The sequence below is a fragment of the Anas platyrhynchos genome, chromosome 2 (assembly GCF_047663525.1).
Source record: "Anas platyrhynchos isolate ZD024472 breed Pekin duck chromosome 2, IASCAAS_PekinDuck_T2T, whole genome shotgun sequence".
NCBI lineage: Eukaryota > Metazoa > Chordata > Aves > Anseriformes > Anatidae > Anas > Anas platyrhynchos.
In genome coordinates this window covers 126693312-126709072 of record NC_092588.1, presented here as the reverse complement: position 1 = coordinate 126709072, position 15761 = coordinate 126693312, and the positions used below count along the sequence as shown (strand labels likewise).

Sequence of the window (15761 nt, the reverse complement as noted above, 5' to 3'; positions counted from 1 at the left end):
ACACATAAACTTAACAAAAGAATGGCCCATCTTAAATAGTTATGTTGGCAAACTTTTTTGGAAAGTATTTATTAGTTGAACAACGTCTTTATGTTACCCAACGTTATAGAAGCATATTCCAGGGCAGAGTTTAAAACAGAGCATAAATTTGCAGGGCAGGATGTGTTCCTAAAAAAAAATGTTTGTACTGCTGATCTGAAACCTGGCTAAGTGTTAATTTTTAAGCTAGTTTAAGTTCAATACATAGCTTTATGGCAGTTTTTTACATTTTAAAAGAAAGTTTTGGGAACCCAATTTCAAAGTTGGCTGACCTTTTAGTGTTGACACATTTGTCAAAATTTTGGAAGATTTTTAAAACACCTAAAATCAAGCATTAAGAGAAGCATGCTCTCTGTAGACCTGGGCATATACAGGTTTGATTGTTTTTTGTTGTTTGTTTGTTTTGTTGGTTTGTTTGTTTGTTTGTTTTTAATATAACTGAAATTATGAGGTATTGATTTATTTTCACAGCCATTCTTTCAATCTGCTAAATTCAACTATTGCTAATGGGTAAGATGCGTGTAAGTGATGTGTGTGCATCTTCAGAAGCTACGAGTGGTTTTTATGTTTGTCTACCAGCAAGCATTCAAAATAGCCTCCTCTTTATAATTTGTTTCAGTCAATTCTACTTCAACCTTACAAATACACCTCTGCTTACAGTTTTAAAAACCTAGGGAACTAATACATAAAATTACAGGTTAGTGGAACAAAACCAAGAAAGTGATAAGCAAACCAGTGAATTAACTTTTCAGGCACATATTTTATCATGTTTACTCTGACCTCTTAGGCATGGCACATTTTTGTCACTTTCTTTTACCAGTTCATAACAGGAAACTTCCATAACTAGACATGGGAAAAGTGGTTGTTTTTTAGAGGTAGAAACACTTGGCTTGTGTACGTTTTTCCCCTAAAGCCTTAGGTTTTTATTTGAAGCCATTATTAAAGTACGCTGCCACTTTCCACTATTGCTAAAGGTGTTTAGTACAGGCTAGCAAAGGAAAAAGATGTCAAGTAATTAACTAACTGAAGGAGTCAAGAATTACTTTATAATGGGATGAGAGGGATGATAAAATATATAACTAGCAGAAGAAGGATAGTAAAAGAGTACATTACAAAACAGGAGACTAAAGATAATTATAGGGATAAACCTGAATGGGATATAAAATGATCATAGAGGAGTAGGAAAAGTAGCAGATCCCATTTGGAGCTATAAGGAAATGGCTAATACGTAGGATTGTCCCTTTGCAGATGCTTTTTTATGCTTTTTTTTTTTACGTCCCTTTTTTATGCTTTTAAATTTTGAAAAAACACTGCTCATGCACATGGCACAGGCAGCTTCTTTCTATCTTGATGAGAAGCAGAAGTCTTAGATTCAGTACTAAAAGTTCTGTAAAACTGGAAAGTGCATCCCTAAACTGCTGGATTTCCACTGGAATACATTGGAAGTAGAGTCCTCTGGGAGCTGTGCGTGGGCATAGTAAATGTCAGTCATCCAGGATCTGTTACCATCTGTTTACGTTAAGACAGGCTTAATTTTTACACTGTCATAAAACAGAAAGATTCTTCTACTTACAGTGAAAGATAAATAAATAAATAAATAGATAGATAGATAAACCAGCTTTTTTTCCTCTCCTCTTTCATAGCAGCATGTAACTACTCAGAAATCAAGTCAGTAGCCTTGATGGAATAAAAATACTCCTGTTTAAATAGCAAGAGCTTAAGACATGAAATAGCAATACATTTAAGATCCCATTCTTAAATATGGGCAGAACTGTCCATACAGTGTCTTCCAACATCGACATACTGAAATAGTTCAAGTGATGTAATTCAGATGTCTCATGGTCATTATGGCTTTCATGTCGAGTACAATTCATGCTTCCATGTTACCATTTATAAATTTCACTTCTGTTGAACTAGAGATATGAAACCTTTTCTGAAAGTGATACTGAGACCTTTGGGTAGCCTTGTCTTTTTGTACTTCAAATTCAAAACTAGTGTGCCATTGTGAATCACCTAGAAACCACTCTGATTGCTATGTATTATTGCTATCTAGCCAGTAATAATGACTGATTGCACCTTTGTTCTTCCCTTAGTTATGACTGTGCTATAGCCTCTATCTTTGGTTTTAGCACAGTATTCTGTTACCATGCTATTGGAATAAAAGATTTTTTAAGATCTTAACTGCTCATTTAAGAATGTTAGTACTTACTAGATTGTTTTCTAATTAATCAGTGGTAGCCAACTGATCATCCAGGAGAACAAATATGAAGCGTTCTCTGGAGAGCACTGAAGTATATCACAAGAAAATATATAAAAAGACATTATCAGCAAAAATGCTAAATTTAGTCCTCTCTCTACCTGATCACTTCCTTTCTTTTTAAGTTCTGCTTGTAGCCTACAGGAAAGAGAAAAAAAAAAAATGACTGAAACAAATATTTATTGCAAACAACTGCCAGTTGAACAGCAGTGATATGCTGAAGAAAAACAGAAGTGAAATTTAGTGGGCAAAATGGTAACAGATCTCAAATTTGTCACAAGATCAGAGAAGGAATTGGGGGGATTACCTTTTTGTCATATTGAAGAAAAAAAAAAAAGTAAATTCCTGTATCACAACAATCCATGTAATCTCTTAGTTGAACTAGCCACCACAAATATTCTATACAAAGGAATTCATTATAAGGGTCAGAAATAGCTTTTTATGAAGGTACTAATCTTTTTCATCTCAAACAACAAAAGATCAACTGCTTCACTGAGACCTTAGAGATCATTATCTATCTCCTGTACATCAAGTCAACTCTCTCCTCGTGTCCCTCAAGACTTAAGATTATAAATTCAAAATACCATTGAATTTGTTAGTTGTCTGTTAATTTTCCTTCTGACTATCCAACTGAGAGATTCAAATGTTCTCTCTACATACCTTGCTGAATATCTATTCATCATGCTACAGCTGCTATAGCTGCCTTTGGTTAAAGCTTTCAACTATACTTGCCAAATAGCACTGCAAGACCTTCAGCTTTGCTGAACTGTTTCAGACAAGATTTAAGGAAATGAATTGACAGCAAAGAATAAGGAGAATAAAACTTGGGGACATTTCCTGTCAGTCATTGAGGTTACAGAAGTCAGGAAACTTAGGGCCAATCTTTTGGATTTTTATCCCTTGTTTAGTGGTAGAATTATCTTCTTCACTGCAGTTATTTCTCCCATGGACATGGGGAAATTACTTGCCTTCAAAAGACAGATAGATGAAGCTTTTTCACAAGTGCCCATTTAAGCCTGTAGACTGTTCTGAAAGGTTTGTCTGCAGGGAAGCAAGCCTTGAAAACCTCTGCACTTATCCAGGACAGTTATTTTTTTCTACCACTGTGTGATTCCAGAAAGGAAAAGCAGATCAAGCCTGGCAGTGAGGAGCTATACTGTACAGATCGATAGCTCCAAAGAGCTAGAGGAGTTGAAAGCAAATGATTCTCTTGCTGTTTCCTTGAAAAAGCTGGAAAGTGCTCCAAAAGTTTGTTATGTGCTAAATGTTGATCAAATGAAGCATGAAGAGCTTGAAATGGATGGCATGGGTGAGAGCCCAACTCCAAGCTCTAGGAACACTGCTGGCCCCTGCAGAGGGGGAAGCAATCCCTTTGTACAGATAGAGTTTCTTTTCACAGAAAAGAAAGCAAGGGAGGAAATTTAACGTCCCCTGTACTGCAGAAGAATTGGAGAAAAGAAAAAAAAAAAAAAAAAATCATCCAGGGGCTTAACTGTTTCTTTCACAAAATAAGAAAGAAGAACAGCTCCAAGGATCTGTTGGGCAGCAGCCCGACGTGCAGTGGAGGCATTACCTCAGAACTTGTGCTCAACTTTCCAGAGTGCTTCATAAGGGTCAGAGCAAGGCTTTGAACAGTCAGATCTTGGCTCACATACATACAGGTGCTGGTTTCTAAGTTATGTTGGGAGTAGAGTTCAACTCCTGCTCATTATTTTGTTTCTCCTAGGTTCTACCTGTGTTTGAAAGCCCATCGTGATCATGGAGGTCTTCTGGTTATTGCTGCTTTAGTTACATGGTGCAAACCAGCTTTTGCTGTGATGAGAAGCCATTTCCAGAGGTTCTCTGCAGCCTGGCTGACCAGCAGCTTGGCTGAACACCCTAAAAGCAGAAAGAGGAGCAAGCAGCTGCTAGGTGCAAACCTCGGAGGGAAATCACTGTCACTCACTAAATAAAGCCGGCTTTCTTTGCAGCTGACATAATGGATGTTTTTCTTGAACATCAACAAATTTTTGCTTTCAGTGGGTTGAAAACAGATAGTCTTCAAATAGGGATATGTTGTTTGTGCTTAACTGGGCAGCTCTAGCAGCTGTAAAGTTGTGAAGGCAACCACTGGTGCCTTCTCCTTCTTCTTTCTGCAAAAATAAAAATGCCAGCCAAAGAGCAGCTTGAAATTGCAGTAGGATGCAGGGGGAGCCCCGGAGAGCACGGGAGGGAAGCGGGGAGCTGCGGTGGGTCAGGCTCCCAGCTCCCACCCGCCGGGGGCTTACCAGACGGTTTGGCAAACCTTTTCCCCAGGGGACGGGGAGGCGAGGAAGGGGACGGGGAGGCAGTGACAGGGAGAGCGTGCTATGTATAGGCGCCGAGCTATAGGTGCCGTCAATTAGCACGGATTCCTCCAAACCCGGCAGCTCCGTCCGTGCGCCCCCTCCCTCCATCCCCGCCCCGGGGGCTGCCGCGGGCGGAGCGAAAGGGGGGAGGACCGGAGGAGGCAGGGGAAGGACCGGAGGAAGCAGGGGAGCCTCGGGGCCGGCCGCTGCCTGCTTCTAACCCTGGTCCAGAGGATGCTTCTTGGCCCCCTCCATCACCTCTGTGGGAGGGAGCAGCGGGTTGCTCTCCCGAGAGGCTGGAGGGCTCAGCGGCGGGCAGCGGACGCGGTGAGGATGTCGCCCCTCGGGGAAATTTAGTTTCAGCACGAAACAATAACAACAAAAGCGCATGGTTCTCGGTTTGTATGGATTTTGGTGTTGTTTTGGTTTTGACTCGAGGGGAGGGGTTGAGAGAAAGAAGAGAGGGAGGAAGCTTGGGAATCAGCTCTTCGTGTAACCCTCACTGCATCCGCAGCTCTTCCCAGATAAGTGGAACATATTTTAAGAATAACTTGGTGGTACCAACGAAGGGGTGGAAATGCTGGTGCTTGCGGTGGCAGTCGTTCTCTTGTCTCTCCCTCCTTCTGTTCAATGTATGTGTCTCTGAATGCTTTCTGTGCCATTTACTTTGACAAATATCATTGATTTCTTCTTCACTATGCTGCCTCTGTACCGTATGTGCTGCAAATTAGGAATGTAATAACTGTGTAAAGTGTCCTGGTTAAAAGGCTTTGTGGCAAATCAGTTGTTTTTATGAACAGTGTCATTGGGAAAACCTGCAGAAACTTTGTGCTTGGCTCCCCTTCTTCCCCCTCCCTTCACTGATGAAGTGATGCTTGTGCTACAGCCAATTTGTCTGGTGTTTGTACTTCTGGTTGCTGATCTATCCCAGGAGCAGGTTAGCCTTTCTTGAAAGAATTATTCCTCTGCTAAGGAGCTGTCTCAGTCCCTCAACACTCTGCCTGATAGCATTCTGTGGGCTGTAACCTAACCAGAAGGGTCACTTAATGCTATACACACTTGTTGGTATGATGGAGTGAATGACCTCTTGTCAGCATGGTCCCAGGCTGTGCTCAGATTAGCCACTTCTCAGTTATCATTTTTAACTTTTTCAGATAGGTTAAAAGTGTTTTGCTTCAATTAATATTCAGGTTCTGAGCAAGCTGCGGCATTCACAGTAACTTGCAGAGCTGCCAAGCCATAAATACAGAGTCCTGGCAGACAAGATTTTTAAGAGTTTGTTTGTTTGTGGACATATATTTGTAACTTATGGTGAGATTATGCTGTTGGAAACCTTCGATCACACTAATTTAAGGAGGAGCCATATGCATGTGCATATAGAGCTGATCAGAATTTAGTCTGTGGCAGGCAGTTTTATCTCATGTCCTAAATAAAATGCAACCTCGCTGGTATCTGAAGGTGAGCCTCTTTTTCTGTATCTACTACCTACACAGTAGATTTTGCTTGCTTCCATCTGGGATGATGAGAACAATACATCATCTTGAGAGCAGGAACAGTATAGATGACTATATGCAGCTATGTATATTAAAATATGATCACGGTGAAAAGTGGTATGGAATCTCCACAGACAGTTTTCAAAATATGATTTGCTTGGTCATATGTCCAAGCTTGGAGGCTTGGAAAAGGCTAGCACACATCTATAGAGATGCTGGAAAAGGTTTAAGAGAACAACCTAACTCTAGGCATATACATGTGCTCACGTAATATAGGTGTTCTGGAAAGCATTCCTTGAACTCACAACTCATCTATTTTTCTTCCTGTGCTCAGTCCAAACAAAGCCTGCTGAGACTTTGACTTCTGTGATGGCTGAAAAGTTGAAGAGCTCTGATGGCTAGCTGAGGCTCTCCTCATCTCATTTATTCTTGTCTAAGTGGTAGTACAACTGCTATCATCAGACTGATAACCTGCATCTTACTTCCTTCAGATGTCTCGTGAGCTGACACAGAGCTGTCTGTGCTATGAGGAAGACCACAGAGTGCCTTGGAACGGAGAGCAGCAGAAAGGACCTCCAGTTCAGGGACCTGTCTCAAACACCACTTGAGCATACAGTAGTTTTTATAGAAGAGGTATTTATAGCCACATGCTTGTAATAAAGCAGCAAAGACACCAGATAGAACTGATGAAAGATAACTCTTAAGAAAGGAAAAGCATAGTCTTGTAAAAATGTAGCTACTCTGTTCTCTTAGATGCTCATCAGAGAAGGCTTGTTGCTGGAGGCTTAGTTCTGTGCAGCAAGTCACTCTTATTTTCTTTGTTGCTTTTCATAAAATGGATGTGACTGCTGTCATCTGAATTGTTTACAGCATGAAATATACGTTCTTTCCTGTGCTCAGGTCTGTGGAGCCATCCTCGATGTAATGATAGGTGGTGTACTTCTTGTCCAGTGCATGTCATTGTGAAACATGAGTGATGAGTCACTTCCCTGGTGGGCAGTAATGACTAACTGCTGCTCATTCAGGAGCAATGAAATAGCTGCTGGTGTGGTAGCATCGCTAGGTGCCTATGGAATCATCACCACAAATCAGCTCTCTGCTGACTACATGATGTAAAAACAGTGTATGTCGTCACATGATTGAAGGTCTTTACACCTGATGAAGGAGGAAAGCTCATAAGTAAGAAGTTAATAATATGGAGGGAAAATAGTATCATACCAGATTTCCCCAAATTGTGTTGCTTCTGAAATGGAAATCATGGATTTCTATACAGCTCCTAAACTTGTTTTATGAGAGTTACTAGGATTAAGATATAAAAGCAAGTATTTGCATGAGATTTTTCTTAAAGAGTAAGGCACAAGAAATTCTGTGCAATGTATGTGCAATTTCTTTTAGTGTAATTAGTCTTAAAGTTGCATAAAAAGCTCTTGCTTTATTAACAATGCTGTCTAATAGTCATACGAGAATAGATCTAGATAATATATATATGTATATTTGTTCTGTAAAAGTTCTGGAATTACATAAAATGTTTCATTTTGAAGTGTAGCGGACTCTACTTAAATATTTCCAAGAAAAGAAAAAAAAAGGTAATTTGAGGTAATTTAAGTCAGGCTTCTATTTGTGCAAGAAAAATTACCCTAACGTTGCATTCAAAGCTCTGTTTTAAACTGACAGTAAATTTACATTTAATGCAAAGAAGCAGTGTCATTGATGTAAAAACATCGTGCATTTCTTTCCTGATTTGGAGTCATGCCTGTGGTCCTGACCTCAATTATCTGGAACTTTTTTTTTTTTTTTTTTTTTTTACTTTTTCCCCCTCAAAATTTTGAGAAGTGTTGGCTTGTCAAAAACAAACAAACAAATATACCAACACCATATTTTTAAATGGGAATACTCTAGTTCTGAGTCCATTTTTGTAATTACAGATCCAGGATCAAATCTTGAATTGAGGAAGAGACCGACATTCAGTGTTTTGTTGTGCATAGTTGAAATGCAGGAAACCCAAGTTTAAGAACAGGACAGCCAAACAGGTTTCAGAGAACTGTTTTAGTTGTGTCTCCTACATTCCTATGAAAAAATGATGTTTCCAGAAGGGAATAAATGTATGCCATTTATGCCACAATATTACAAATGCTGTGTATAAATACTGATGACAATGACAAAAAAAAATAAAATAATATTTGTCTCCTTTCTGCTTTTTAGTACCCTTGTTATCAGTATTCACATTTTAGGCTGGTCATTATCTCAGCAGTTTGAGAGGAAGTGATGGTTCCCTCCTGATTTTGAGAGACATTGGCTATGAATAGGAGTGGTGATGGAATTGCAACTCCCCTGCTGGGAATGAAATCTCTTCCTGATTGAAGCCCATGACAAAGCTTCCATCAGCTTCAAAGGAGAAAGATCTCAAGCACAGCAACTTGAATGCCTCTGAAATCCACTGTTGAGTAATTTAGAAAGGTCAAGGTTTTTTTGAAGGAAGAGAAAAAGAATGAGAGTTAAACCATGCATAGTGTAAAGAAAAGAAAAAAGAGGAAGTTGTTAGATTTAGCAATGAACTGTGAATTTATCTATATTTATTAAGGAAGCTGATTTTTTTGAAAGCTAATATAGGCATTCATCTGGCTTAGATATGCCTGGTTAAACTGTGAATGGGATTATTTCTCCCTTGGTTTGATGTCATGGAAATAAATATCTAAGATTTGGTTGTCATAAACTGTATTTATAGTGAAATTGTGTCTGTTTTCTTAACTAACTCACTCCGCAGAGAGAAGCCAAAATTTCCCAGCAGTAGCACCTTGCTAAAACTCTTAAATACCTCATGATTGCCATTCTTCATGTGCTGCTCATCTGTGTTGCAAAGAAATGTAAAGGCTTCAGGAAAAAGAAAAAAAAAAAGCATACAAAGCATACAAATATTTAAAATGTTTTGGAGAGAGACTAAACAAGAAATAAAATCTTAGGTTTTAACATGAACTTAGTACTTGTTCAGTGTATACACAAGAAGTTTAGCCTTGATATCTAAATCTAGTCTCTCAATTGCAGTAACATGCTCTGGCTTTGGATGTCAGCGACTGGGGGGGGGAGGGGGGAGTGGGTTTAGTTTCTCTTTTCCTTACTGGAGCAAAGCAAAACTGACTAATGAATTAGGGAGGTTTAAGGGAGTATAACTTCCTAAATAATGCTACAAAGGAACTCATTAAATCAATGCCTCTTCAGAGTCCATAGGGAGTATAACACAAGTCTAAGGCATGCCGTCTCTATGAGCAAGGTGCTTGGGAAAGCTCAGCAGACCAAGCTATGAAGGGCTGAAATGTACCTAGGGCCAGAAAAGCTCCTGTGCCATATGAGGCCTCCCATGTCCAAGTTCTCATTTCAGGACAGATTTTATTTTATTTGGTTTCTTCACAGGGAGGGTCCCTCTGTCAAGGGTCTATAGGGTGGTGGCCAAGGACACCATCAAGAACTGAACAGCAGCTGAGGAGGAGAGCTGTGGACATCCATTCCTTGAGGAAGGATGGAGGCTGGGCCCAGGAACTGGCCCTAATGACAGATCTTAACAAGGCTTTCAAGAGACAAAGACTATACTAAAAGCAGGGCTCCTCTGCTCTGAAACATCTGGCAGTGCTTAGGTGGAGGCTTGGAAAGTGGAGTGTGAGCTGAAGAAATACTTTGTAAGGGCCTCATAAATTAAGGGGTGCTGGTTAAAACAGATCAATGGAAGCACCATGCTGCTCATTCCAGCTGCTTTAACTCGTATTTTGCTTTCTTGCTTACCCATCACAGTCAAGCAATAATTGCAAAGCAATAGGTACAACAAGGCTGCTCTGGAGCAATTCATGTCTTTGCTATCAAAGCAAACAAAACTAAACATTAAAAGTGAACCCTGAGTTTGTAACTGCTTGTGCATGAGCAAACTAGCTTATTGCTCCTTACTGCTTCTCTTCCTGTTTATTTTTCATATTCTTGTTTCTAAATTATTCCTACACAGAGGAGTAAATGGAACACACTATGGATGTAGCAGAATACCTGTAGGTGTACTAAACCCTGAGGCTGAGTTCATGGGAAGGGAATCACATCCTTGAATTCTGTAATTCAAAAGTTACTTGTCATTATTGATTTTGGCAATGAAATACTTTGAGCCTTATGAAGAACTATTGTGACTAGAACCCGTACACTGATGAAGACATTCCTCCAAGAAACCCACTGGGAAGCTGGTGCAAAGTTATAATTAATCTGTCTATGATTTGGACCTGGGTCAGTGAAATATTTTGATTTAAACATGTTTAATTTTAATTTTAAACATGAAAAATAGTAATATCAAGTTTCTACATGATGTTCTGAGCAGAGCTCTGTAATAGCATGTTTTAAGAAACAATGTGGAGAGAAGTTTGGGGAATGTTTTTTGTAGGGAACGAAGGTAAAGGATTTAAAATAAATGAACTTGAACTGCAACAAATTTCATAATTAGTGCTATGCATTTGCACCATGTAAAAATGTATGTTTATAAAGGACTTAACACGTGTACCTATTTATCAGAGATCATTTTAAATATGAGCCCCTAGCCTGCAAATATGCTAGATTCAGCTAGTATATATTAGTGGCTGTTAAACCATGGAAAACCAGGTTTGGGCTATTCTCAGGACTTGCTTCTCCTGTTAGAAATACTGGGTTAGTGGATATAGGACTTTGCAGGTTCCTGTCTCCCACCACTCTGTTTGCTTTTTAGGGAGGAGAGAGGGAAATAGGAGAGAGATGAGAAAAATGGAGTTAATGTCTTGTGGGTTACTGAAGCTGCTTCATATCATTTTCAGCAGACTGATAAGCAGTGCTGTCCCAAAACAGTATTTCCATCTACAACACTATTTGACTGAGATTGAAGTGTGTATTTATGTTGACAGAATAAAGAAAACATTAAGTTTATTATGATTTAAATAGTCATGAGTTTGAGAAGTGTGGCTTGGCTTAGCTTGCTCTTCTCACACATAAAGAAACGATTTGTAGTATGTTACCAATAACCAAGTTAATGCTATTACCAACTTGTAAAGTTGCTTTTCCTGCTTTGTCTGCAGGTGTTGGTGCCTATCCTAAGCAATAAGAAAAAAACATATCCTGGTCAGGTTGTATTTCCCAAAATATGGAGCAGCATGTGGAAATCATGAAAAACAAAACACAAATTATGAAAGAGCTGATGTCAGGAAGAACTCATCTGCCTACATTACAGATGCAACCGAGACTGATTTGCATCAAGTATATGCTGAAAATAAGTAAGGAGACTTCTGTGTGACTTATGCAACACAGTTAAAAAGAAAAAAAAAAAAAAAAAGAAAGAAAAAAAAAGTTCCTTCTGGTAGTTTCCAGTCTCAGGTATAAACTGGTAATAAACTACATTAACAGGAAAATAATTAAATAGTGTTCCAAATATAATATTTTTTACCACTCAGTTTTTTCTAACCATTAATTTTTTAGAAGTATTTTCTGTGTAATTAATAAATTTTAAATGCTGTAATTTCTATGTCATATGAAAACATGAATTTCAAGACTTAAGCTGTCATAGTGTCACCAGAACTTTGAATTATGGGAAGTTATGCCCCCAGAGTACAGAATAAGGTTATTTTGCTGAATTACCTTTTCAATATGTTTTTGACAGATTGCACTTTTCCTCTGTTGCCTTGAGCATTTAATGTGAACTGGCATCTTATTGTTTTCAGTGAGATGAGTGCTATCTCAAAGGTTGGCATCAAAAAGGAGCATGGTAATGACTATGATGTGCATCGGTTATTTATAGGAATAACAATAATCTGAACCATGTCCTAGTATATTCATAGTTTAAGTAAAACAAAGGAACAAAGTCTTGGTAAAAGTTTGTGACTGTCTGTGTACAGAGATGATCGGTAATCAGTTGCTCAATGAACAAAGATTTATGATCCTATCAATAACTTCTCAAGGCTCCCATCAGGGTCAGCTGCTTATTGTATGCCATGGCAAGGAACTAGGTGTGCCAGGCAGAATTGTGTAACTATGGACTTAAAACTAAGGCAGAATAAACGAATTAGCTTAAATAAAAGGGCTGAAGGGAAAAATAGAGTAGAAAGGGGAGAAAGTAAACTCTGTTCAATTAATATTTATTAAAGTGCCCTGACACATATTGTTAGTTCCTCTTTTTGTAAACATTGGCAAAGTTTAATAAAAATATATAAAATCTATTCAATATTTATATTAACTCAGAGCTCATTCAGGCACCAAATTAGCATGTAACTTATTTATTAGAAAAGTAAACAGAAAAATTCAGATTATTTGCATCTGGAATAAGTGCAAACAACTGTTCAAATAATCTGCTGCCAATAATTTGAGGATGTTTGGCCATGGTTTTGATTTGTAAATACACCTGAGGCAGTGATCCTTGTATTCATGAACAGTACTTTTAGATCTGTCTTCAAATTTTTTGTTATGACTTCGATTGTAACTAGACTCCAAACTTTAATGTTGTCCATTCTTGAATGTAAAGGGGATGCAGGGTTATCGCTCTACTATCACAGTACTGTGCTTGCTTTGAAATTTGGGGTTCTTTTCCCTGTTACGCAGGCAAAATGTTAATTCTAAATGTTAAATGTTTCAATGGCACATAGAAATGTTATTTCTATGTGCCATTGAAACAGTGGCTATTAGCTGATTGCATCAGATCCACAGCACTGTGCATGAGAATCATGCTGAACCTCTTCTGCACGGCCTTTGGCCCCCAAATTGAGATGAAGTTTTGCAAAGCAAGCAAATGCAATCTTTTGTATATAAATAACCAGGTAAATTATTTCAGATGTCATTTTAAACATCAAGGCTAACTTATTTTTGTTTGCTTTTTCCCCTACTTTCTGAAAAGTGAGATACCACAATGACTTTTTAGCATTTTATTTTTAACAATAGCTTATCGTTGTTTTCCAAATTTATCAGGCTTTGCATAAGTTACCAAAGAAAATGGAGTTAAAATGGACAGTAAAATTGGTGTTGAAGGACTATGTAGCCATAAGGACTTCTGGACACCTTGTTGTTTCCATCCATCTTTTCTAATATTTTGCAAGTTTGTATTGCATGTTGCTTTCAAAGTTAAAGGCAAGAAACATTAGTAACAACAGTAAAGATCAGTCCTTTCTAATTAAATGTAGCAAATTCTTAAATTTTCCTTGTTTTGGTAGTGAGCGATGTGTTGAAATATTTTTAAAATGTTCACACAGTGGAGAAGAAACACCGTGATGCCTTTATGTTTATGAATTCCTGCCTCTCTGCTGTACTTCCTGTACTCTTCCGGCATTTTTCCTACTTGCCACAGTTCCCCTTATCTGCCTAGATCATTGTCTAACTTTAAATAGGGTGCAGATGTTGAGGACAGGATGAAGGAATAATGAGACAGGACTGGTATCAGGTTATTATCTGATTTTCTATTTACTTTGCAGCTATAATATTTATTTCATTTTTTATTCTACTTTACTTTTTTGTTGTTGTTGTTTTCCATCTTTATCTTCTGTAACATCCCCTTTCCTTCTTGTTTCTGATGTACCTTATGAACTCTCCTTCTTCATGGTCCCAATAGCTCTACAAAAAATGGAAGGTACAGACACTTTTTTCACTAATCTAGAAAAACAAAATTTGGCTTTCATAGGACAAACTCTTCCAAATCTATGTGAAAAAATAATACAAAATATTTCAGGAATTCAGTGTATTTTGTAACCCTATATTTGAAGCTGTTTTTAGTTGGGATTTGTTGTGGGGTTTTTTGTTTGTTTGTTTTTGTTCGTTTGTTTGTTTTTCAGGGTATACATGCATTAAAATATAGCTAAATAATTGTCCATTAATTTTCCATAGGAAATTTCAGTGAGGAAATTCTAGTCCAAATATTCAGAAAGTTGCTCTTCTGATTTATTTTTTCTCTCCAGAAAGCTCTGGAGAAAATAAGGTTTAGAATAAAATTTTTGTTGGGGAAATTGGTGCCAACAACAGCTGTGAAACTGATGCTCTTGTTAAAAAGTCGTGATTATTATTATTTATGATTGAAATATCTCTTTTTAATTTAGAAAGATATGCAAGGGTATTTACTTTCGAAATATGAAATGTTGCTGGGAGCTGTTTTTAACCTCTACATCTTCTGTGCTCTTAATCAGCACAGTTGCAAAGTCAGGTAAGTGAACATTGTGAAGAACCCAGTTCACTGAAAGTGTCTGGGGCCTTTCCAGGGGGTTTCATTTGGCATGGATCAGCCTTTATCTACTGGTAGACTCAAAACTCAAAAAAATTAAAAAAATTCAAAAAAATTATTCATTAATTCTCTGAGGGTGATTGTAAGTTGTCCCAAATTCTCCCTTCTTGTCTTTCTACTCTTTTGACAGGTGACCATGATCTTCAAGTGTTGTTTGTTTTTTTTTCTTCTTTTGTTAAATTCTAGCTTCAGAGTGCAGTTATTCAAAAAATGATTAAAATCATAAAAGCCAAAGAAAACAGCTATTATCCTACTTTTCAGAACATTTTCAGGGACATAGAACATGATAAGGGTATGAAGAATTATATGTATATTTTAACTGTTTATATGCGTGTTACAGAATAATCTATGATTTGTCTTAAAAATAAGTATAAGCAGTGATGTTGAGATATATCAGGGTTTCAAGGGTATATATGATAAATCAAGCTCCTTTGTGTTCTGAATTGGCTCATTATTTGTGTTTTGCGTGTCTTTTTTTTTTTTTAAGTTTATGTAGATACTTTTCATATCATAAAATAGAGGAGAGATAACAGTACCAAAATCAATTAGTATTTGCATTATTTCATCATCTCTTTTGATTCTTTAGCTGCAGTAAATTTGATGATAGATTAAGTCTGCTGTTAAATAACATTAAACAATGTAGTTAGCAAAAAAGAAATATTTGGCTAATATACTACTGTGTATAAAAATAAGCTTTAATGGAATGTAATAAAATGCCAGCTTCTTCTAAATGTTATTCAGTTTAGGAGGTACTAGCTTTGTAAACAATGTTCACGAGTATCATCTTGCTTATTTTACTTACAAAGGAAGATCTCCTAGAATTTTGAAATGAAACCTGAAATTATTAGCAAATTTGAAGTCTTTAAAAAAATAAAAATAAAAATGAAAAATATCCTGTAATAAAATTTTGATATTTTGATGGTTAATAAAAATTTGTATTAGTGAATTGAAATATATTTAAGCCATTTTTCTCTTGATGTATGACTAGAGAAAAACATTGAAATTCTAATGGTTCGTAAGGTGTCTTTACTTAGCAAATAATCTACAATGGCAGAATGCAAAAATTTGCAGGTGTCTTCTGAAATTGTGAGGCCGGAGATGTGTGGAGTACTTACCTGGCAATGTAAAGACAGTATTCAACAATTCCTGGACACCTGTGCAGGCTGGTATTTCTCTACAGCTTTCACTCTTTTAAAGTTTTGAGCAGTAAAAACATAGATTTCATCTACATTGAGCAGAGGGCAAACATAACTGCATGTCTGGATCCTTCCCAGGACCTCACACAACAGCAGCAGCCCACAGCAAGCCTGCTGTGCCTTTTGCTGAAGGGCAGAATAACACATAGGCTGCTTCTGCAGCCTATGAAAAGAGAAAAGCTGATGGTGTCTGTTAAACTCCCA

General features: G+C 37.5%; 1 long non-coding RNA gene across 1 annotated transcript; it reads left to right on the top strand.

Moving 5' to 3' along the window:
* The first annotated feature begins 4704 nt into the window (after positions 1-4704).
* On the top strand, positions 4705-8306 carry LOC140001596 (uncharacterized). The gene is made up of 2 exons (XR_011806976.1): positions 4705-5021; positions 6608-8306. It is a non-coding gene; the product is annotated as an uncharacterized lncRNA (long non-coding RNA).
* The last annotated feature ends 7455 nt before the right edge of the window (positions 8307-15761 follow it).